We start from the raw sequence: 25,879 nt of genomic DNA on the forward strand, positions 1-25,879 counted from the left end.
CCAGTCAGAGGTCATATGCACTCTGGAGCAGTTCTTTTTTAAGGACCTCTCTGTATTTGGCTGCATTCATCCTTCCTTTAATTCTGACCAATCCTCCCCATCCCTGCTGCCGAGAAGCATGCCCATAGTATGATGCTCTCACCAATATGCTTCACTATAGGGATGGTATTAGGCAGGTGATGAGCAGTGACTGGTCTTCACCGGACATGATGCTTTGAGTTTTTCCACAAAGAGTTCAATATTTGTCTCATCATACCAGAGAATCATTTTCCTCATGTTCTTATTTCTTTAAATGTTAATTTACTCAAGAGTGTCTTCCATCCAGCTACTCTGCAATAAATGGCTAATTGGTGGAATCCTACTGAGATGGTCATCCTTCTCTGGACCCACCCCAGAGGAGAACTTGTAAAACTGTTAGAGAGAAAATTCGGTTATTGGGCACCTCCCTGACCAAAGCCCTTCTTCCCCGGTTACTAGGTTTGGCTGGATGACCAACACTAGGAAGAGTCCCGATGATTCCAAACTTCTGCCATTTCACAATTATTAAGGCCACTGTACTCCTAGGAACACTAAAAGCTTTAGAAATCCTTGCCCTGGACTGTCCCTCATCACAATTGTATCATAAAGGTCTACCAAGAGTTCCTTGGACTTCATGGCTTGGTTTTTGTCCTGACATGCTATACGAATTGTGGGACCTCATATACACAGTTATATGCTTTTCTACACTCCAATTAATCCAATTAAATCAATTTGCCAAAGGTGGACTCCAGTCAAACTCTAAACACATCTCATGGATAATTAAAGCAGACAGGATACGTCTGACGACAATTTATAGTAGCCACATCAAAGGGTCTGAATACTTATAGAAATGTGAAATGGCAAATTTACCCATTTAAGAGTAAATTCACAACACATAAACTGTGCAGAAAATGAAGGTGTCTACACACTTTCTGAATTGTGTGTGCCTTGTAATGACTGCTGACCCATACAGGGCATGACCCTGCCTTGTGTCCAGTGTTGCCAGGATGGGACTTTAGTGATTTAAAGAAAGGTTATCTTATTGACACATTTTTTTTTCCTTAACAATTACCAAACAATAGTATACTTCATAAAACTTTGTTTTTTAGGGCTTGTTCCTATCTTTTGCTTATTGCTGCCACACTTCTGTGATGGATTAAGACAGTTTGGGTAATCAGTGGAAAGGCTAAATACCTGATTTATTAAAATACACATTATAAAGAAGGTAATTAGTTTTTTTTTATTCTGCAGGCTCTTCCTTAAAAATCTAGGAAATAATTATGAAGGTGGAATTTAAGATAACAAAACTTACTATGTACAGTATAACAACTCACTAAAGGAGATAATTTAATATTACACACTGCTGTCCCCTAGAGCTCAATATGTGATTTGGTGCAAACATTGAATTCTATCTGCTATTTACGTAAAATAGATAAATAAATAAATGTTCCTTTCCAGTAGTTCCAGAGGTTTATCTTTGTGACATGCAAATTTTGAATTCTAAGCAAGTTTCTCTACTGCAGGCAATAAAATTGCAAGACCAAGTAAAGTCAAGGTGTTGTCAAAGCACAGTGACTTTCACCACTTAAGATAAAAGTGGTCAGCCTCATTATAAGAAAAGATCATTGATCTGCCATCCGATTAAATCAGGATGAATGAAACTGGTGCGCTTGCCGACAAACTGAGCTAATCTAGCGAAAGAACAAAAGGAAGGAAGAGTCTTTCTGAATTTGCATGCAATGCCACCTCAGTACATTTGCAATTTAAAAGCCTGTGCTACATCTCCTTTAAATGTATATTGCAGCACACAATTGTATTTTCAACACATCAGTGGCCTCAAGCCAAGGCCTGTAGTTGAAAAGAAATGCGATTGACAGAAATGAAATCTTCACGCAACCATGCCCTGGAACTCTTGTAAATTGGCAGCTAATAATATTATTACAAAGTAGCTAATAAACACAGCCAATAAATAGCTCTGCTGTCACATAAAGATTATTTTATCTTTTTTCATGACAGCGATTAATGAACAAGTAAACAGCTACAGGCACAGGCATTAAATCAAACCGATGTGAAGGGAGCAAATACTTGATGGTGCTTAGCTTGCCATAGGACAGGTACTGCAATGTACGCAGGATGGATTAATCATGTTCAATCACATAACCATTCATTTGTTAGATGTAAATGGATGTCAAGGCATAGAAATTACAGCTTTGTGTGCTACATATTTATGTAATTGAATATCTTTTTAATATATAACAATTTCATACTGTAGCACTCATTACGTTAACTGTCTTGTTATTACAGTTGCCAAATTGCTTAACCCCGGATAATCCTCATTACAAGTCAACAGTCAATCAAATTTTCCTTTACATAGCGTCATTCACAGAAAATACTGCCACAAAATTACTTTATAAAGGACAGAAGAATACAATTATATTTTATATAGCACCTTTTTACAATGAGCATCATTTTATTGTACCTTATGTGTTCAGACCTGTAGTAAACATGTGCACACATACATCTTTTACAATTAGAGTACAAGGAAGTGAAGTGACCTACTCCAGATCTCACAGTGTCTTCGAATCCTGACAGTTTTAAAGTCAAGAACCTTAGCAACTAAGCCATTTTCTTAGACATATGTCCCAGTGTTTTGAATGAGCATTTGGAAATACAACACGATAAAATGTGTCAATTCACCTGGTTTCAGATGTCATTCATGCCATTCACAGTTTCTTTTCCTGTACTAAAAGAAGAGTAAAAGCAGCAGCCACTTAAGTCTCCAAAGCTTGTACCCACAAAATAAAAGACATCAGCAAGAATGAATGAAAAAATTATGCTTAGCAAAAGTATAAAGAGGCAGAGTTTCTCTAGTTAATTTGTTCCGTGTGTCCCACATGCATGTCAGGGTACCATTTTTCTGGCTCTGACAAGGTAAGCCATACCATCACAGAACAAGAGTGGGTGCAGACACTAACCTTATCTTCTCCTTCCTCCTCTGCAGCCAAGAGGGACAACTGATCCCGCCCCTCATCTGAGAAACCCCACCCCTTCTGCTCCCCTGAATATAGAGCCAGCTAGTTCCTAGAAGGTTGCGTCAGTTGCCAAACTGACTATTCTCAAGCTCTTTCTGCTAAAGATTATCTACTTAATGCTTTTTTGTTTGAGACACTGCCTTTTTCAGTTGTTATTTAACAGGGCTACCAGGGTGGTACCCCAACCATTCTTGGCTTCACAGAGACATCTGCCTGCCCTGTCACTTTTTGCACCTGATAATCTTTATGGTATGGTCTTTAGCTTTCCTTTCCCAGTTGTTTGCACTCTGATTTGGTAGTAATCAATGAAATTAAACAGTTTCCAAAGGTTTATTCAAGTTCAGTGCACTCCCTGTGAGAATGAAAGTCTACATTTCATTTGCTGCATCTGAGGAAAAATCTAATGATAGAGTAAAAGACTCAAACATAAATATGTTATAATGTGAAAAGCCATTTATTCACAACAGGCTTATCCAATGATTCTATTATCCAAGGATTCTGAGAAATTAATTCATGCATTTATCTCTAGTAGGATTGACTACTGCAATGCAGTGTTCACTGGATGTTCAAACTGTTCTTTATAGAGCCTCCAGTTAATACAAAATGCGGCTGCAAGAATTATTACAAGAACAAGAAAATACGAACACATAGCTCCAGTTCTTAAATCCTTACACTGGCTCCCGGTTAAGTTTAGGGCAGATTTCAAAATCCTTCTTTTAACAGCATTAAATGGCCGAGGTCCAGCTTACTTGTCTGAACTTATCATGACTTACAAACCAGAGCGCACATTAAGATCTCAAGATGCTGGTCTGCTTATGGTTCCAAGGATTAATAAAATAACAATGGGAGGTCGAGCTTTTAGTTACAGGGCCCCTAAACTGTGGAATGGTTTGCCTGCTACTATAAGAGATGCCCCTTCGGTCTCAGCTTTTAAATCCCGGCTGAAGACTCACTACAGTGATCCCTCGCTATATCGCGCTTCGCCTTTCGCGGCTTCACTCTATCGCGGATTTTATATGTAAGCATATTTAAATATATATCGCGGATTTTTTGCTGCTTCGCGGATTTCTGAGGACAATGGGTCTTTTAATTTCTGGTACATGCTTCCTCAGTTGGTTTGCCCAGTTGATTTCATACAAGGGACGCTATTGGCAGATGGCTGAGAAGCTACCCAACTTACTTTTGTTTCTCTCTCTCTCTCTCTCTCTCTCTTGCGCTGACTTTCTCTGATCCTGACGTAGGGGGATTGAGCAGGGGGGCTGTTCGCACACCTAGACGATATGGACGCTCGTCTAAAAATGCTGAAAGAGTTGCTACCTTCTGTGTGCAGCTGCTTCGTGAAGCGACATGCATACTTAAAAGCTCGAAGGGCACGTATTGATTTTTGACTGTTTGTTTTCCTCTGTCTCTCTCTCTCTCTCTCTCTCTCCCTGCTCCTGACGGAGGGGGTGTGAGCTGCCGCCTTCAACAGCTTTGTACCGGCGGTGCTTCGCATACTTAAAAGGCAAACAGGCCTATTGATTTGTTTGGTTTTCTCTCACTTTCTGACATTCAGTGCTCCTGACGCGCACTCCTTTGAAAAGGAAGGTATGTTTGCATTCTTTTAATTGTGAGACAGAACTGTCATCTCTGTCTTGTCATGGAGCACAGTTTAAACTTTTGAAAAAGAGACAAATGTTTGTTTGCAGTGTTTGAATAACATTCCTGTCTCTCTACAACCTCCTGTGTTTCTGCGCAAATCTGTGACCCAAGCATGACAATATAAAAATAACCATATAAACATATGGTTTCTACTTCGCGGATTTTCTTATTTCGCGGGTGGCTCTGGAACGCAACCCCCGCGATGGAGGAGGGATTACTGTACTTCAGTTTAGCATATTCTGACTAGAGCTGCTGATTAACTGTACATACTGCATCTCTGTTGTTAGTCATTAGCACTAAAACATAAGTAACATGATAGTTAGAATTGGATACTAACCCTCTCCTATTCTGTTTCTCTTCTCAGTACTCAAATGTGGCATTTGGTGCCACGGCCCACCTGCCAAGTTGTTTTGCCTGCCTAAGGTAAAGTCATCCCTGATGGAGGATCGCAGGAATTGTGAGAAAGAGGGGTCCTTGGCTGGCCCAACACTGTTTCAGCCGTGGAATGGCCAAATGGGGGAGGCAGCTTGATGGATGAGGTCTCCAGGACTCTAAAATGATCTAAATCTTATTATGTGATATCGTCTACTGTTAAATTCTGCTCCATACTTCTAAAAATTTTTTAAATTTTTTATTGAGGATTTGTTCTGTTCTGTGTGTTGTATTGTATTGTATTGACCCCCTTTTTTTGACACCCACTGCATGCCCAACCTACCTGGAAAGGGGTCTCTCTTTGAACTGCCTTTCCCAAGGTTTCTTCCATTTTTTCCCTACTAGGTTTTTTTTGGGAGTTTTTCCTTGTCTTCTTAGAGAGTCAAGGCTGGGGGGCTGTCAAGAGGCAGGGCCTGTTAAAGCCCATTGCGGCACTTCCTGTGTGATTTTGGGCTATACAAAAATAAGCTTTATTGTATTGTCCATCCACCCATTATCCAACCCACTGAATCCGAACACAGGGTCACGGGGGTCTGCTGGAGCCAATCCCAGCCAACACAGGGCACAAGGCAGGAACCAATCCCGGGCAAGGTGCCAACCCACCGCAGGTATTGTATTGTATTTTTTGCTATTGAATGTAGTTGGCATGCTAACAGAGGATGGATTGATTGAAATTTAAAATAATGAAGTCCACACTAAATCTTGATCTTGAACTGCAAAGGGTCACCCTGCACATATCCTGCATTAGACAATTTAAAGTCCCAAAGGTGCCAGGTGCTCGCAGATTCCTCATGGGTACAAACTGAATGTGAATTTCTCACATAATGACAATACCTGAAATTTATTGACAACCATGACATGTTTTTACACATGTATCTTCTAAAATCCTATGTGCTTAATTGAATTCTCTATGCTATATTAGCCATACTTGTAAAATCAGTGAACTCATTTGTGCCTGTAGAAAACAATTTGTGCTTCTTCTACTTTGGAAGACATTTCTCTGCAGTAATTAAATACACTTGTTCACCTAGAATGTATGCAAAAACAATACACTCTTGTATATTTTTGTGCATAACTGTGCATTACCTTTATAATAATGCTCCTTCTTCTGTATATACATGTACTGCAGTCTGAGGCTATAATATGCTTCTGCAAATTTTCATGTTCTTAAGCCTTACACCCACAAGTCATTGCTGGTCATGACTTGACAAATACATTCTGAAGTTCTGAAGTCCCAGTTATTTTTTGCCAGACGTGCCATAGGTTCATTTGTCCCTGAGACTTGTGTTATGGAGTGAAGTTGCATTTAAAAATACAAAATAAGTAGTACATCAGATCAGTCGATTCGTGTTTGCTGTTAAATAACTTGCTGTTCTTTTTTTAATACATTTTTGGTTTTCATGGTGCCAGGCTGTGATGATGTGCTGCACACAAGAATTTCAATGTATTTTGTGCGTGGGAAAATACTACTTCTATGCACAAATACCGAAGTCAGTGTAGTGTTTGCATGCAATAACTTTAATTAAAACCTATAATAAGATCTGTTATAAATAAAATAAGACCAGATGGTTTTTATTTATTTTTTATTTATTGTCAAAACTTAACACTTTGTAACTTATAATTATTATTACTCTCTAATGATACAAGAACAGAACTATGCATGTACCCAACAGAGAGTTGATCCCTCATTTGCACTCAATGTGCTGAATTCATGAAGGCGTGGACTCGGCGTGATGTCAAAGAGAATCTAATTCATACAGATGACAATGTGTTCAATGGTTCTTGCAAATGGATGGATCTCCACTCTGAATAGGTTGTTTGTATTGACATTTGGTGACTTCAAAGAGCAATAGATTAGACTGAATTCACTGTCATGTTTCAGGCACCATTTTATGGCTCACCAGTCTTTTTAGTCTGAAGCATTACTAACCTTAAAAAAGCACATTGGCAAATGAGTATACAACCACTATGGCTCAGTACTTTTGGATGCCCAATGATTTTACGATATCTCATGAGGTTTAAAATATACAATACCTGTATTAAGGACTCCTCTATGTACTGTGAAAATGAAGCAACAGACACAAACTATTGGCTGGTCTGTGTAATTGCTGGGCTTTCACAAAATCCTAGTCTACTAATCAGCATAAGTCAGCATAAACTGGAATTTATGAGGCTAGCAAACATTTATTCAACCATACACTGTCCAGCAATTGTGCTGCTTAGGGTACTGCAGCCACATCTATTACTGTCACGAATTAAACACAGGCTGCAAGGCTTCAGTTTGTAACAAGGTGAAATGAGTGATGCATTTTGCCTCTTCCAACATCGCTGCACATGCTGTGTCAGACATTATCGCATCCCTACAGTGATTTGTTTGCCTGCTGTTGATTGGATGTTTTTCAGGTAGTGCCTTATTTTTGATTTTAGATGCTTTGTGTCTAAACCACAGTTTCAGATACATCCATGCCAAGACATTGGGTGCCCACTACCATGTTATATTCAAATTAAATTAAGCTGATTCACCCTTTGAATTGCACACAGTGAATATAGGTCTACCTCTTGTAAATAACATTGTGTAGTCATTTACAGTATGTGCAAAAAGCAGATGGCCACTCTTTGTAGGCTATTGTTATTTTTATATATAGGGTCATTATTGTCACATGTGTAGAGTACTGTGAAATTCTAACTTGCACATTGCTAATCAACATGCAACACGTCGCCACTTTCTGGCACCATCATTAGTAACAATCTAAATAACATTTTATGCATGTGCTTAAGGCTGCAAAGAGAGTGAAACGTTTCATTATGCCAAGACTGTTGTCAGTGAAAGAATGAGAAACAAAGCCCGTACAAAAGCAGACCACAGGATCTTTCATAAAAACTCTTACCAGACATGATGTTAAAACACTTTAAGATGGGAAACAATTTTTGGCCCTGGTATATATTTTAAAGTAATTAATTACGCTTATTTCATAATTATTATTTATTACTCTAGGAAATTGTGCATTTTATATACAGTATATATTGTTCATTATTTTTTGTGTAGTACATAATTCTGCCTAAAATGTATCATAAAAATAGCCTCCATATATTCTGAGGACTCATTTATCCTAGCACTAAAACCTATCTTAGTGAAAGGGGCATAATTAATTCTCTTAATACGGCAATAATAAGGAAATCGATTCTGAACATAGTGTACATAAAACATGCTGCAAAGCTGTCTAGTAAATGTTGACTCCATGTTCAGAATTTGAAGTGCTCTCTCCTCTCCTTGCAGTCTTCTTTCCCCCTCTGTATGGGGTATTGAAGCCCTTTAGGGGGCTAATTGAAGTAGCAGCGTTGCAGCCAACTGAGGATCTGCCTTTCCAGGTAATAAATGGACAACAGAGTGAATTAAGTACCACCTCTGGTAGACCTTATTTATAGAGACAGTGCCATAGCAATAAATACCCCAGGGGCAGAGAAACTGAAACATGGCCATAATTTAACAGAGGTCCTCCAGTCCCATAGTTAGCAGCAGTAAGTCCCATAACAGTATACACAGCCTACAGTTGTGTATACTGCATAGCGAAAAGTATGTGAACTTCCCTCCAAATTATTGAGTTCAAGAGTTTCAGCCACACTCATTGTTAACAGGTGCATAAAATCAAGAACATGGCCATGCACTCTCCATTGACAGCTGAATATATCGTACTGAGAAGCTCAATGACTTTAAATGTGGCACTATAATAGGATGTCACCTTTGCCACAAGTTAGTATATGACATTTCTGCACTGCTAGATATGCCGTGATCAAATGTAAGTGCTAATATTATGAAATGGAAGCATCTAGGAGCAACCATAGCTCAGCCACAAAGTGGTAGACCACAGAAACTCACGTCCCACAAACTCATACCGTCCCACAAACTCATACGCATACAATACAATACAATACAGTTTATTTTTGTATAGCCCAAAATCACACAGGAAGTGCCGCAATGGGCTTTAACAGGCCCTGCCTCTTGACAGCCCCCCAGCCTTGACTCTCTAAGAAGACAAGGAAAAACTCCCAAAAAAACCTAGTAGGGAAAAATGGAAGAAACCTTGGGAAAGGCAGTTCATAAGTGCAAGAGGTGTGCATCAGGAGCTTCATGAAAAGCACTTCCATGGCCAAACAGCTTCACACAAGCCTCAGATCACTATGCACAATGCCAACTGTTAGCTGAAATGGTATGTAAAGCATGCTGCCATTGGAGCACTGGCAATATGTTCTCTGGTGTGATGCATCACACTTCACTATCTCGAAGTCTGAAGGAAAATCTAGATTTGGAGGGTGCCAGGAGAACACTAACTTCTGGACTGCATAGTGCCTACTGTAAAGGAAGAGAAATAATTGTTTGGGGCTGCTTTTCAGGGTTTGGGCTAGGCACCTGTTTCAGTAAAGGTTACTGTTAATGCTCTGGCATACAAAGATATTTTAGACAATGTGTGTTTCAAGCTTTGTGGTAGCAGTTTGGGAAAGGCTTTTTCTGTTCTAGCATGACTGTGCCCCTGCACACAAGGCCAGGTCCATAAAAACACGACTTGATGAGTTTGGTGTGGAGGAATTCAAGTGGCCTCCCCTGAGCCCCAACCTCAACCTACCAAACACCGTTGGGATGAATTGAAACAGCAATTGTGAGCCAGGTCTTCTCATCCAACATCAGTACCTGACCTCAAAAATGCTGTTTTGGCTGAATGGACACAAATTCCCACAGACACACTCCAAAGTTGGAGGCTGTTATAGGGGTCCAACTCCATATTAATGCCCATAAGAGGCTCATAGAGGTGTGATGGTTAGATATCCACAAACATCTGGCCATATAGTGTATTATGGTGCTCAGAATACCTGTGGTGGCCTAGCTCTTTAAAATGTTGAGGCTCAGGACTGCACAATTCAAATTTTGAATAAGTTTCTTTACTAAACTTACAAGAGCAAAAATATTTCAAATATAGCTAAGGTGTACAGGAGATACGTTAATCTTGCTAACTACTTTCAGGTGATAGTCCTTAGCCTGAAAGTCTGGTCAAGATGAACAGGAGTGCAGTTCATTCTGGGAAAGCTGAAAGGTGAAGCATAGCAAAGTTGCATTGTGCAGCTTCTGATTGTCAAATGAAAATAGCCCTGAACTTGTGATAATGATTCTATAACATTTTCTGTATGTTGAGAAAACTGAAAAAATGTCAGCACATCTGGCTAATGGTGAAGAAAACAAGTAAGCCAGGTGGTTTTTGTGTGTGAGAAGGGAGGAGGGGAGAAACTTTCTTTTATTGTAAAAGAAGACACTTTTGAGTTCTCTCTGTAACCTGGGCTAGATTTAAAAAAAAAAAAAAAAAGAAAAAAAGAATATCAGAATGCGAGTTTCTGCTAATAAAGTTTATTGACTGAAATGGGGTACAAGTTACTGGAGTTGTGTAAGGTTAAGCTGGATATGTAAGTGTCCTCTGATTGGCCTATCGACAGTCCTTGTAAGATAATTGTGAGATGGGATTGGAGGAAAGTAGAGAAAGTAGAAGGGGAAAAAAAGACAGTTTGAGGCAGAATGCCGAAACGAGACAGGAAAAGAAAGATGAAATGATTTTAGCAAACTGCTAAAACATAAAAGGAGAAGATGGGAGAAAAGAAAGATTTAGCAACACGCTAAACTGATTAGACAGAAAGAAGTGATAGAAGAACGCTAAAGGGATCGTGAAATATACAGAGTATTGAAACACTGCAACTAGTGAGAGAACGGTATAGCAAAATGCTGATGCGCAAAGCAAAACACTGAAGCGATAGATAGTTAAGAGGGGAGAAATCAAGTGGTGAACACTGTAAAAGTGCACCATCAAACAGAGGGTGTCTAGCCAATGAAAAGGACAAGTAAGTGTGCCACTGCAGGACGCAAAGAGAGCTGAGAGAGGAGAGGGCCTGACACGTGATGAACGGAGTGATTTGGTGACCTGAAGAAGAGAAAGACAGCAGGATATGTGTTCAGCACTGGCAGTTTAAGAGTGAGGAGGTTGTTCAAGACCGAGTGAGACGAGAGGCCCAAAGGAGGTACCCGAGAAGAAAGGAGAGTACATTCACACAAGGTCTGTGTGTGTTTTTTTTGTTTGTTTTAAGTGGCTTGAGTTAAATCCTCAAGTGAAGGGGCCAGTTCTGTTTTGTTTGTTTGGCCACCACGCACCCCAGCTATGGTTTGGGGCCCCCAACGTAGTGATTAAATTTAACTGACTGTGGTAATTAATAAGGGTGAGCTCACCAGTACTATCGAACGGATGATATATATAGCTGTAAACAATTTAGTATTTGTGTTTTGTTATGTGTTGTATATATTTGTAAAATGCCAAGTTTGGAAACCTGTTATTCATTTTGCATTTTAGTAAACAGAAAGTTTTTTTTTACATACATTTGGAGTGAACCGTAATTTGGTTATGTGTTCAAAGGCTGAAGGTGACATATATTGTACATGCCAGTAACAGAGGTGGCAACACCATAATAAAGAACTCGGGGCTTTGCATGCTGATTAAAGGTAGGGTGGTGCAAGGGTGGTTACATCTCAGCTAATAGACACTTGAAAGGAACCTTTCTGCCTCTCTGCTCCTTTTAAAAAATGAAATGGACACTCATGGAGCTCTCACTCAGCTGCTGAACAGTTTTCAAAGAGCTCTGTCTCCAGCAAGAAATCTTTTTCGGTTGATTTTTTTCTTTGAGAACGTATAATCTGTAACTAAGGAATTGGACCTTTTGAGAAAGTGTTGTCAGCATCCTTCCCACCTAACCCACCCAGATTGAATGATTTTATACATTGTTTTATTTTTTCTGGTAATGGTTTTGATTCAAATAAATATTATTTTTAACTGAAAGCTTAAAGCCTATGTCTCAGCGTTGCTGAGAAGTTTACATTGTTCATTTATTGTCTAACTGTGGTTCCTTAATGGCACAAGAGGACGAGCTTGTAAAGCCCTCTATTGGTGGTAAAGTGGGTTGCAGTAAAGGAGTGAAACTAATGAAGAAGCTTGCCATATAGGTACCAATGGATTAAATATGGGGTAGAGTATGAATAAGGTAAGAGGTTACAGGTAACAGTTGTACAGCTGGTTTTGAGATTTTTTTCCTATCCATTATTTAGAAATACCTTCTGTGTTAGGTGCATGGAATAGGTGAGCTAACAACATGATAAAGCATAAGGTAAAATTATTTTAACTGTTAAAGATAAAAAAGGACTATCTTTATCAACAAAAATATAGTTCATCTACTTGCTCTCTGATTAAAGTAAATTAGATTAAGGTTAAACAGCTGGGAACATGTCTGTGTGACACTTTGTCTAGAAGTGGACCCAAGAAGCTTCTATAATAAAATAATGATGTGAAAAATGTCAAACTGTACAAAAAAGAGGTTTTAAATGTGGAAAAGCAACACAAAGGGAGAGCAACAAACTGCTAAACAAACAAAACTAAAACAAGCTCTGGTAGGCCTCCCTTAGGGGCTTGAAACCCTTATCCAACAGTCCAAAGTATAACACCTAATGTCTCCATTTTCCATCTTCCAACATTCAACTTCTTTCTGTACCTTTTGGGCCTCTTTTCTTCCAATCCAGTCAAGCATTTTTTGTTATTAACCTCCTACCTATGAACTTAATGAGCTCCTGGCTGGGAACTCCACAAAGAATGTGGCATCTCCAGAAAATATTATAGAGTCAGGAATACCTTCTAACAATAATAATAATTATTATTATTGTTATTATTATTATTCTTTTTATTTACATATTGTAGTGCTTTTTTCACTACCGGGATGCAAACCCATGATCTCCTTACTACGAGATGGACTGAGACTTTTTCCCAAGAACTCCCCCTGTTATCCCCAGGCATCCCTGAACTCCAACTCCTGTTTGGAAGGACTGGAACTCTTAATAGGTCTCGGGTATCCTGTCTTCTGTTGTGATATTTCAGCCAGGGTCCTCTCCTGTCTGAGTTTCAATTCCTTTTTGTTCATTATTATGTCATTTATTTATGGTAATGTTACTTTTGTTTATTATCTGCTTGATTTTCTTTGCCTGTGTTATCTGCCTTGCGTCTTGTGGGTGGTTGCACAAGAGACAGGATCACCTCCCCATCACTACTAGGGACTGCCCTCATACCTATAAAGGAGAATGTTTCCCTCAGTTCATTCAAATGCCCTAATGAGTAAGTTTGTGTACCTGTGATTTTTGCTGTACTTTATTATTATTATGATTTTCTGGATTTTTTGAAGGTTTTCCTCCGTTTATGGACATTACCTTGGATTTTGTATTGGGAGTTTGTTCTCATTGTATTCCCATTATTTGTTACAAGCATTTCTTTTTGTGAGTTGTCCTACAGAGAGTTTTCTTTTGAGCATCAGAGCATTTCTTTGAAAAAGTACACTTTAATTTTTTAAAGATTCGGTGTTTGTGTTATATCTAGAAGTGGTTTGGAGAAATGTGGGACAGTTTTTGTGCTTTGGAAATCAAACCACACCTCCATTCAAAACTCAAAAACTTTCTCAGTGTGTTCAAGAAATATTTGAGGACTCTCTTGTTTGGTGAATTTTTGTCTAACTGATATTGGCTGTTAGATTTTGGAACTTGTATTTTTTTCTGAGCTCTTCGCCTGTTATGATCAATTTTTTACCCTTGTTCTACTACATTTGTTACCAAACAATCCCCAAACTGGTGTTAATGAATTATATTGACCTCTTCTGTAAGTCATTTTGGTTAAAAGTGTCTGCTAAGCAAATAGACATATTACAACATCTTTAATATACAGCAGTGGTCAGATATACTCTACCTGATCAGCATACAGACACCAATCAACTTAAAGGACTTCTCTTGTTTTAATCACCAGCCCCCAAACCCAATTCACCATTCTTTCAGCAGCATACCAATGAAGTGAGTACTTTCTAAATAAGTTACACTGCCCTCTACAGGTGCTCTCCTTTATGCACTGGCAAAGCCATTCTCTCGCTCTCTCTTTCTGTTTTTTAATGGAGCCCTAGCCCTATCTTGTATAGTAGTCTTTTCCTCATAGTCCTTCTTCCCACCTTTGAACAGGCTTCAGTTTAACTTCAACTTCCACCTTTTTGCCAGGCAACATAACTACTAGGAATGTATCTTGGCGTTACAGCCATATACATAACAAGGTAAATAGAATTAAACAACAAATATTCAATACATGACACCATCATAACATTATTTACAGCAGGAATGCAAAATACATTGCACAAAACACAAACATATAAACAACAACAACATTTATTTCTATAGCACATTTTCACACAAATGAGGTAGCTCGAAGTGCTTTACAAGATGTCAAAGAAGTAATTACCTGAAAAGAAAAACAAATTAAAATTAGATAAGAATAATAAAGAATAAAAAGTATACACAAAATAAATAATGCGCACTCACTTAACATAGATTGTCACAAGAATGAGCAAAAGCCTCCAAAAAAAGGTTTGGGGCAGCCACCCGTTTATTATTCCCATGTTAAAAAACTGCTAAAAACTTATTATTTTAATTTGGCTTTTTTGTAGCTATATTTTTGTTGTATTCCTAAAAGACTATATGAGCATAATATTATCATATTCTTCAGGGATCTGCAACCTTTAGTAATCTCTACCATTCTCTTCTGTCTTTTCCGGCTCTTCTGTGGTGGCAATCTGTGCACCATGCAGCCCCCTATAACGATGGAATGAATGCAGGTGCCCAGCTGTCCACGAGAGCAAATTCATCAAATCCTATCATGTGAAGCCTGAAAACAAAGAGGACTTATTTAAGAACATCTATGTTGGACAGAATGTCCAGTGGAGGCTGGGTGGTCTTTTTGGCCTTGGAACCCTTGCAGATTTTGTTTTTTCTCCAGCCTAACTGGAGTTTTTTTTTTCCCCTTCCAGCCATCTTGACCTTACCTTTGTCTTTTGTTATATGTTTAATATTATGGCCTAATCTATATTTTTTATGTAACTTTCTCTTTAACATCTTCTAAAGCACTTTGAGTTACATTGTTTGTATGAAAATGTGATGTATCCAAAAAAATGTTGTTGAGCCAAAGACTGATTCAGAATTTCTTTAAATTCGGGGTAGCTAACTGATCAGCACAATGTCTTAGTGTGGAGGAAGAAATATTGTCTGGACTTGGAATTTTATAACATTTCTTTCTCTAGAAGAGCAAATTGACTTCATTGTCAGAAATGCAAAGAGGGATGGTGCAGTTGGAATGTAAGAGAGATACGTCAGGTGGTCTAATGTCCTGAATTGTGGAGTGTTGCTTCTCAAACCACAAAATTGTTCAGCTGGTCAGGTTTACAGGGATTAATTTGTGTCTGGGGTCTGTGTAGGGTTTTATGACTGAGGTGTCAATGGTTATTTGTGGTGGGGGGGGGTGGTGCTTGCATTTCTAATCAATAATCAAATGTAAAGCATTCAGAGAGACATCAAACAATCATTGCTATTACAGTTCTGTTCCAGCTTGACCTTATATCTGCTTTTGGCATCCTTAATGGCCTGGTGTGGTACATATTTAGCGTCATAAGTATCTCCACTTTTGAAGACTTCCTCTTAGTTTTTTTTTTGTAACTTTTACAGATGTTTAGAAAACTATGGTTTGTCATTATTGTAATTGATGATTGTTTTAATTGGAAAAATGTTTTCTTGTCAAAAACATATGTAAGAAGTAACTGTGTCCAAAAACTCATCTAATCCAGCAAACATGTCTCAGAATATCCCTCAGAGAGTAGAATCCAGTCCTTAGAATATTGAAATATTTGTATATAGGAAAACAGTTGTTATCTTTCCTAGTAATTGTCCTAATCAGTGCACACGATGATGACAAATTCTACTCAAATCCTATATATACATATTGTGACATGTCTTGCCATTGCGTGGGCTATAGGGAAGGGAAGCAGTGTTGGGGTGGAGTCTTGGGGGAACCCTGTTTGTATGGGCTTGGGGCACCTCCCTAGAGAGAGATGAGTGACAGGGATCTGGGTTAATTAATGGGGCGTGATAAAAAGGGGTGTGTGGCCGGAAGGTGAGTTGGAGGCTGGAGAAAGTGAGGAAAACAGTACAAGGTGTAAAGAAGGGAAGTAACTGTTTTTTTTGGTAAGAAAGGTAGATAGGACAAAGGTGATTAGTCTTTGTTATTTTGGAGGTGTCCCCGTGACCCAGACAACAGGCGGCTGTAGGGCACCGTTTATATCGAGGCAGATTGAATAAAAAGCCAGTCGGCATTTGGGAGACTTCCCCGGAGAAGCGGCTCCTGAGTGTGTTTATTCGACGGGACATCACAATATATACTGTATATATACTGTATATATATATATATATATATATATATATATATATATATATATATATATATACACAGTATACCTACTTATTTTCATGTTAGTTACACTTACTTAGAAATGCTTTGCAGACTTTCAGCCTTGACACTGTAGTTGTTCCATTTCAGTGATGTGCTTCATGATTCTCTGTAGACAATGGAAGAAAGGATGAAAAGTTTTAATAACATACAGAGGAGTCTCAACAAGATACAGTTTTTTGATCTGCTCAAGCAGGAGTTCTGCTCAGAATGTTTGTTAATGTGGATGAAGCCTCAAGAGACTGTGATTTGCCACTGACAGTAAAGGAAAGAGCTTGCTCATTGTTTGGCTTGTCAAATACGTTTTGGAGCGTGCATGTATGTGTGAGTACTACTGAACCAAATATGTCTAGAAAAGTGACCCTTTACAAGCAATATGATAACATGCTAGAATGAAATAAAGCATTGTGTTTTTTACAAACTCGTGTCAAATGTATCCACCCTCAAATGAGAAATGCACCACCAGGGGGCAGCATTGTCCTGTTATGATTCTGCTTTCAGAGCCACACAAAAGTTAAGGGAGTGTTTTTGGACTGCTAAATAACATCAAAATAACGCCTTACTGTTAACATTTACAAATTATAATTCAGAGAGTGAAATTAAATTGAAAAGAGTACTAAATAAAAAGTTTAAACATTGAAAACTTCAGAAAACATAGAATTGCACTGAATAATGAAATACACACAATGCGAATGTGCATTATTCTAATTGTTAACAGCAATTTTAACTTTAATCTGATTGCATAAATATATCATTAGAAAAAATTAAAAAGCAAACTGAAAGAACAATTTAATTTTAATTCACTGTAAATTGGTGTGCTGCCAATTACCGTTATTTTTTAGCTTTAAAGCACAGTGCAAATTGCCCATGGAGTGGGGTTATGAAATCATCTTTTACTAAGTGTATGGTGAGCGCTTTTCTGACATTATTTGCAGTCTTCTATTTTGTTTGATCAAAAGAGATGTAGCTACTGTAAAACCCTAATGCAAGCAAAATTAATGTTTTCAGGGTTACATTATTAGCTTAAATTGCTTAATGTTTTGTAGTTCGGTTATGACATCATTTGTCTTTAAAATTTAATTACAGATTCTACAATACAGAAATTTATGGACTAAATTCTCCAGAATGTTTTCACATTTAATTATATATATATATATTCCCTTATTCATTGTGAGAAATAAAAATTCAAATGCCTCTAAGTTGTGTAACACATACTCGACAGATGGTGTTAGCCATAATTAAAAACCTTATGTTACAGAGTGTTTGTGTACCTACTTTGTTCTTTCAGTAGTTTGTTTATTGTCAAAAGTGCCTGGAAGCCTGCAGTGGTCATTTTGAACATCAATAGCTCATGATGTGCTACACACACCAGCAGTGGATTCTGTATTTATTTGTTTAAAAGGTTTATGTGTTTTTTTTTAGATACCCAATATGAACTTTGCAAACAATTAGGAATTAAAAGAGATAAAGCAAACAAAATCAGATTGTTCAAGCTTTACAAATAAACTATCAAAATGCAAAAAACGTTGAATTTATCTTGGATTAAATTACACAGACTAGAGTGTATGTCAGTTTGCTTCTCTTAGGACCATACAAAGAGCAATCCATAACTGACCTTCATGTACAGTATGTTCCAATTAAATTGAAGAGAAACTTGCCTGGCAGAGCCAGAACTTGAAGTGTTGTTGCTCAGTCCAAAAGCTTATAAGCATCTGCCATGTGTGTTCACCCTCCACAAAGCAAAGGATGACGATCAGGTGCCATTCCAGAAGGAAGACAAACCAAGGCATGCTAAACCTTAGTAATGAAAACTGGCACTTGTGATATGGAACAAACCTGATGGAGAAGGACCAATGTCAGAGGTTGAAAAATATCTGCCAGATAAAGTCAGTCTCTTCTATTTATAACAATAGTGTCTGGATCAAGTGTGGCCTCTCTCCTAATTGTTGCTGTCTCACAGGAGAGGCCCTGAGTGAATGTAGGGGTACACAGAAGTCACCAAGAAGATTGCCCTACAGTTGGAGTTTCAGTTCCAGTGAAAAGAAGGGTTGCCTTAATGCTCATTCAACTTGCAGATACAAAAAATGTGACTGTTATTCTTCTGTATGCACCAAACAACTATTCAGTGTATTCAATTAATTTAGAGGGAGGGGATTCTGGGCTTGAAATAGTACAAACTCTGTAGACCTACTTGGAGACTTCATTAGTTAAGTGGGGCAATGATAGAAGTACCTGGAGGGACATATTCAGAAGGACTGGCTTGTCTGATCTGAATTAAACTGGTGAATTATTACCTGATGTAGAGTATGTGATAGTCATGGAATGTCCATGATGAACACCATGTTTAACACAAAGTCCCTCTTAAGAGTACCTGTTACAAGATGACCTTGAGCCAAAGATCAGTGATCAACTTTGTAGACATATTGTCTTATCTGAGCCCCTATATTCTTGATAGATAGAGCAAATGGGTAGTGAGAATGTGCTAGGAATGATTAGCAAATGCCTGCATTTAGATTGAGTTACACTCACACTCCATGAAGTTCTTCTACATTGCCTCAGGATAGGTCAATAAAGTTGATTCATAATTTACCACATTCAAGATCTTATTAGTGGAGGTACTTTCAAGAAACTGTAGCAAAAATATTGGAGGATACCAGAGGTAAAAGAAGCCGTAAAATTTTAAGAAGACGCCTATTGTACAATGATAGCAGAGAAGTACCAACAGGCCAAAAATGTGGTCAATTGTGGTGGTCGCTGAAGCACAAGTCCATGTGAAGATGGAGTTTGGTAAGACTATGGTGAATGGCTTTCCAACATCCTCAGAGATGTTCTAGCAAATTAAATGAGGACTCAGAAGGGTAGGTGAGAATCAACCAAGCCATTCTTAACAGTGAGAAAATGTAGACCTTAACTGGGTATTTTGTTTAGTGGTGTAATGAGTCCTTTGACAAACTCCTTTACCAAGTGGATAAACTCTCCTCAGAGCAGGTATTGCCTAAAGCACTGGATTGGAGTTGGTTCCACCTCTGTGGCAGAGGTTGCTGCAATAATTATCCAGCTAGACAGTGGCAAAGAGCTAGAGTAGATAAGATCCAACTGGAAATTCTGAAAGCAATGGACATGGTAGGGATGCTTTGGATTGGATATCAATGCATAGCTGAAGTTTTGAATGTTTTGCATTTGATTGTGATGTGGTTGAGATGTGAATTACAACCACATCTATATCTGTTCTCAAGGCCCTCTCCTGGGAGAGAGTGACTTGTTCCTAGTAGGTAAAAATGAGCCAAAAAGTGAGCCTCTCGGAATTATACATGAGTGAAGATAGAGATGATCATGAGATTGATCTACATATCAGTGCAATAGTACAACTAATTACACACATTGTACCAGAGAGTGGTGGTGAAGTGGGAGCTATGTCTGTAGAAGAAGCTGTCAATCAGTCAGTTTTCATCTGCATCCTCACCTATGATCACAAGCTCTGGGTAATGACTGAAAGAATGAGCTTCTGAGTACAACTGGCTGAAATGCAGTTCCTGCATGAGGGTTCTGGGTTCACCATCCGTGACAAGGTGAGGAGCTCAGCAATATGGGAGAACCTTAGAATTGACCCACTGGTTCTCTAGATCCAGAGGAGGGAGTTGAGATGGTTTGGCCATGTAGTTAGAATGACTGTTGGATGTCTCCTATTGTGACTAGAGAGAAAAAGTACTTGCACAAAAGATAAGAAAGGCAAGTTCTTTAAATTTTCAGCAAAAAGACCAGGAAATGAAGAGCCAAGGGGTTTAATGAGGGAGTATTCTAAAGCAAAGCTGAGTTTAAAATCCAAAAGAAAAACTATCTAGCCGAGTTTTCAAAGCCCCTAAAGGCATACTCTTTATCACATTACCTGGTAATTTATTTCATGTATCAATGGTTCTCTGTGTTGAAGAAAATCTTTCTAATGTTTGTACTAAATTTACCCTTAACAAATTTCCAACTCTTTTCCTCTGTTGTTGTAGAACTCATTTTAAAATAAAAGTCTGGATTTACTGTACAAATTCTTTAATAATTTTTTAAACTTCAGTTATATCACCTCTTTATCTGAGTTTGCTACTATTACTTGGCATATGTAATGACACAATTGCTTTTAAAACGAATAGTATAGAGCATATGAAAAACTGAGGTCTGCCAAAGCTAGTTTGCATCAAAATAAATGAATCAGGGGTTGACCGAGGCCACTGAGGCGTGATGTTTATCAGACTCATCTTGGCATCACATATGTAACAGCTTACAGTTAACAAAAGATGCCTCATTCTCATTAGAAGCCCTGATTGCAATATGAGTGTTCTAAATTGATCAGATTACATTACAAGAACAGTAAACTGTTGCAAATTGTGATTTTATGTTGGCAAAAATATATTATATTTTATGAAAATGTAGTAACTCCATACGAAAATGGAATGTAGTGCCTCCTAACTCTGCTAATGGCTTTCAGCACAGCAGGCATGATGGAGTGAAGCTTGGCTGAGATATTCCTGACCTGTTGGTCAGTTCTCTGAGAAGTTACAACAGATAGTCAATATAACCTGAAGAAAGACCAAAAAAGTGCTTCAGTGAAAGTGTACAAAATTGGACCTCTTAAAAGGGAAGTGATAAAGAGTCTGAACATCATTTTCAAAACTTTTGAGGTAAATATGTTTGTCATGTTAACACACATTATAATAATGGCTTGGTGATATGAATTATTACAATTTATATCTCTGAGTCATTATCATAATATATTTCATTATAATTATATTATAACTAGTCATTTAGCCCGTTACAATAACGGGCGCTAGAACAATAGTGCATAAACATTAGTAGGAACAGTCTATATTAAATGGCAAGGGACTTTGACCTCATTCTTTTTGTTGGTCGTATTTTTCTTTCTTTCAGCCTTTCTTTTGTTGATGTTTACTTGCTGAGCTGACCGTTGTTCGTGGGCTGCCGCTGTGTATTGTGTGTCTTTAATTTTCTGTGACAGTAATACTGTCTTGTACGGCTCTATTCAATAAGGGCGCGTAGATAATTTAGTTCAAATGGCTCTGGAATATGTGAAGAGCAACAGGTACAGATCTTTATTTACGTGCGCCTTTATTCGCTGCGCCCAATTGAGGTAGTTCTTTTGAGGCTCGCCTTTTTGTGCGCGCCCTTATTGAAGGATGCCTGTGCACGCCCTTATTGAAGGATGCCTGTGCGCGCCCTTATTGAAGGATACCGTCTTGTACGTCCGCTGGCTTGTACTTCCGTAATATACGTCCGTACCTCCGTAATATACCTTTAATTTTCTCTGGCGGTAATACAGGCGTGCGCGTCGTTAATATGCCTTTAATCTCCTCTGACAGTAATACTGGCTTGTATGTGGCTGTAATATGCGTCACTGTATTGTATACCTTTAATTTCCTCTCGCAGTAATACTGGTTTGTATTTCCGTAAAACGCCTCTAACTTTCTCTGACAGTAATATCGCGCATAGCACCGTGCTCCGCGCATGCGCACTTCACCAGAAGACACCCACACACGGACACCTGGACGCACATAGGGATTTTATATATATAGATGAAGTGTGTGAGTTGTCATTTACCTAGTTTGGCTGCATTTCACTACCTTATCAAAGGTGTCGTCATTCCCCAGGTTTTCCAAAATGTTACGTATGCATCTGTCAGGGTTGCTGAAAATATATGCATTTTCTCCAGTCAAGTCTTCTTTTATAAGTCCCAGCGTTTGCATGGGAAGTTGCATATGCACATTTCCAGTCTCTTTTTGTGCATACACAAGCTTTAAAAATGAGGCCCCGGGTGAGGCCTCAATAGTACATTTCATAACTTAAGCATAACCTCTTTTGACTTACACTCCACATATTGTAACATATAACCTAATGTCCACTTAGCCTTCTTGGTCACTTCTGTACACTGTCTTGATGTAGATAGTTAATAATTGATTGTGACTCTTGGGTCCTTCTCATGAGCTATACTTTCAAGTTTCAGACCTCCCATTGAGTATATTTAAATCTAATATTTTTACTTCCAACATCTAATACCTTATATTTACTTACACTAAACTTCATCTTTCACGCATTTGTTCAAATCTGTTTTCTGCCCAGGACATCCTGTAATAAATTGACTGATTCTACATTAGCTGCCATTTAACCTACATTTGCCTCATCCACAAAATCAACCAGCTTCTTATTTATATTCTTGTATAGATTATTTATATATATTATAAAAATATTAGCTTCCCCAGGGCTATCACCCAATTCCTCACATCATAACCCTTTGCTTTCTGTGTTGTTAATTTTGCACCCATCTACACACTGTGCCCTGAGTTCCCACCTTTCAGTTTTGTTCCCAACCTCTCATGTTGGACCTTATTAAATGCCTTTTGAAAACTGACATAATATCATATGCATCCCTCTGATTTTATGCTTTTGTTGCTTCCTCATAGAATTCCATACATATCATATCAGTAAAACATTGATGTGCACCTGAACCCTCATCTTTTTTGGCATCTATGTGATGATGCAGCTCATATCATTTAAATGATATCATAGGGCAACAACATGACAGTGTCCATTAACAATATAATAAACAAAAAAATGGCATCTCAAAAATCAAGAAAAATAATAAATCAAAACTAGTATTACTTCACTCAGGACATTAATAATGATTAACATCATTTCTATGCAAGCTGAATTCACAACATCTCCCTCAGGACTTCTACAAGATGGAGGGGCAGACCTAGGACATTCTGTAGGGATTATATCTCTTGACTGTCCTGGAAGTGTCTAGGTATTTCCCAAGAAAGGCTGGAGGAAGTTACCAGCTCAGTTTGCTGCTATTGCAAACCCTCCAGAAAAAGATCATCAAAAATTATGATAATAATGATGATGATTATGTCAGTGTAGTGTTAATAAAATATTGTTTTTTTTATTAAGGATTATTTTTACAGCTTGCACTTCTAGGAAAAATTCTGAATGACTTGCAGAATGACAGTTTATGTGCTGATGTTTACCCTTTACTTCATCTTTATCATTCAGTTTGGGATAAACAAATGTCATTATAAACCGTTTTGGGGATTTCATAAGCAATTGAATGTGATGGAGTATTTATACAATACAAGTGATTTTAAAATAAAAGGTTTCATAAGGGTGCAGTGCACAGTACTTCTGTGTCATAGTTTAAGAATCCTTAGATCAAATCCTAGCGTACTCACTGTCTTTGTGGAGTTTATGCTTTCTTCCTAAGTCTTCCAGGCTTACTCTCCAGATTTTTTCCCACATCCCTAAGATGTAGATTTTAAGTTATTTGACCATTTTAAATTGTTCCACTGGAAGTATAATAGCATGGCACCCCATCTGTTGCTTTTGTTGGTCTTATGTTGGACACTGCCAGAACTTGATGCAGCCACACTGAACTGCATAAGCAGGCTTTACATAATGAAGAATTATTTCAGCATTTGTTGACTTTACTTGTGCACACGGACACACTGTAATGTCAAAATAGTGCATTGTGTTCTGTTGCTTATTCACTACCAGTTGCTTAATGAGTGGCCAAATACTATAGATACAGCAATTATTTTCTTTTTTAAGTGGCTTATTAATAATGTTACATGTAATTTGATTTAAGTGGCCAACTGAAGGAGAAGTGTGGAACAGTATTTTACAGCCAGCTAAAAAATAAAAAAGCCAGTTAAGCAAAGTGGAATTGGGCTGTCAGCTGGCACTTTAATGCTAGAGCTGCAACCTGCTAATGATCTTTGCTTAGTAGTTTTACTGTAAAGGAGCAGCCTTTCTTCTCTGCATTAGTGAGTGCAACTCGCTGATTTTCAATGCACCATTGCTTCATTCCAGGAACTATTGAGAACATGCCTAAAATACTTCTCAGGCCTAGTTCTCTGTTTATTTAACAGGATTATTTTGAAACTGAGCTGCAAACAAAATCAGCAATTATTGTATGATGAACAAATAACAACAGAAAGTCACTGCATTGTGTTTTAATAGGCTACATTGACAGCTGTAAGGCTTTTTATTCAGCTTTATGTTATACTGTACATAAAATTGTGAACATCCATCCATCCATCCATCCATCCTCTTCAGCTTATTCAAGATCGGGTCACGGGGGCAGCAGATTGAGCAGAGATACCCAGACTTCCCTCTCCCCAGCCACTACTTCTAGCTCTTCCGGGGGAATCCCAAGGCATTCCCAGGCCAGTTGAGAGACACAGTCCCTCCAGCGTGTCCTGGGTCTTCCCCGGGGCCTCCTCCCGGTTACACGTGCCCAGAACACCTCACCAGGGAGGCGTCCATGAGGCATCCTGATCAGATGCCCGAGCCACCTCATCTGACTCCTCTCGATGCGGAGGAGCAGCGGCTCTACTCTGAGCCCCTCCCGGATGACTGAGGGGATGACGGATTCGACTTACTGCCAGCAATGCGGACCAAGCTCTGACACCGATTGTACAGGGACCCCATACTCTCGGAGTACCCCCCACAGGATTCCCTGAGGGACACAGTCGAACACCTTTTCCAAGTCCACAAAACACATGTAGACTGGATGGGCAAATGCCCATGCACCCTCCAGGACCCTGCTAACGGTGTAGAGCTGGTCCACTGTTCCGCGACCAGGACGAAAACCACACTGTTCCTCCTGAATCCGAGGTTCGACTATCCGATGGAACCTCCTCTCCAGGACCTCCGAATAGACTTTTCCAGGGAGGCTGAGGAGTGTGATCCCTCTGTAGTTGGAACACACCCTTCCTTCTTAAAGAGGGGGACCACCACCCCGGTCTGCCAATTCAGAGGCACTGTCCCTAATGTCCATGCAATGTTGCAGAGGCATGTCAACCAAGACAGTCCTACAACATCCAGAGGCTTGAGGAACTTCATGCGTATCTCATCCACCCCCAGGGCCCTGCCACCAAGGAGTTTTTTGACCACCTCGGTGACCTCAGTCCCAGAGATTGGGGAGCCCACCTCCGAGTCCCCAGGCTCTGCTTCCTCATTGGAAGGCATGTTAGTGGGATTGAGGAGGTCTTTGAAGTACTCCCCCCACCGACCCACAACATCCCGAGTCGAGGTCAGCAGCGCACCATCCCCACCATATACAATGTTGACACTGCACTGCTTCCCCCTCCTGAGAAGCTGGATGGTGGACCAGAATCTCCTCGAAACCGTCCGAAAGTCGTTCTCCATGGCCTCCCCAAACTCCTCCCACGCCCGAGTTTTTGCCTCAGCAACCACCAAAGCCGCATTCCGCTTGGCCTGTCGGTACCTATTAGCTGCCTCCAGAGTCCCACAGGACAGAAGGGTCCTGTAGGACTCCTTCTTCAGCTTGACGGCATCCCTCACCGCCGGTGTCCACCA

This window comes from Erpetoichthys calabaricus, chromosome 4, assembly GCF_900747795.2.
Source record: "Erpetoichthys calabaricus chromosome 4, fErpCal1.3, whole genome shotgun sequence".
In the NCBI taxonomy this organism is placed as follows: domain Eukaryota; kingdom Metazoa; phylum Chordata; class Cladistia; order Polypteriformes; family Polypteridae; genus Erpetoichthys; species Erpetoichthys calabaricus.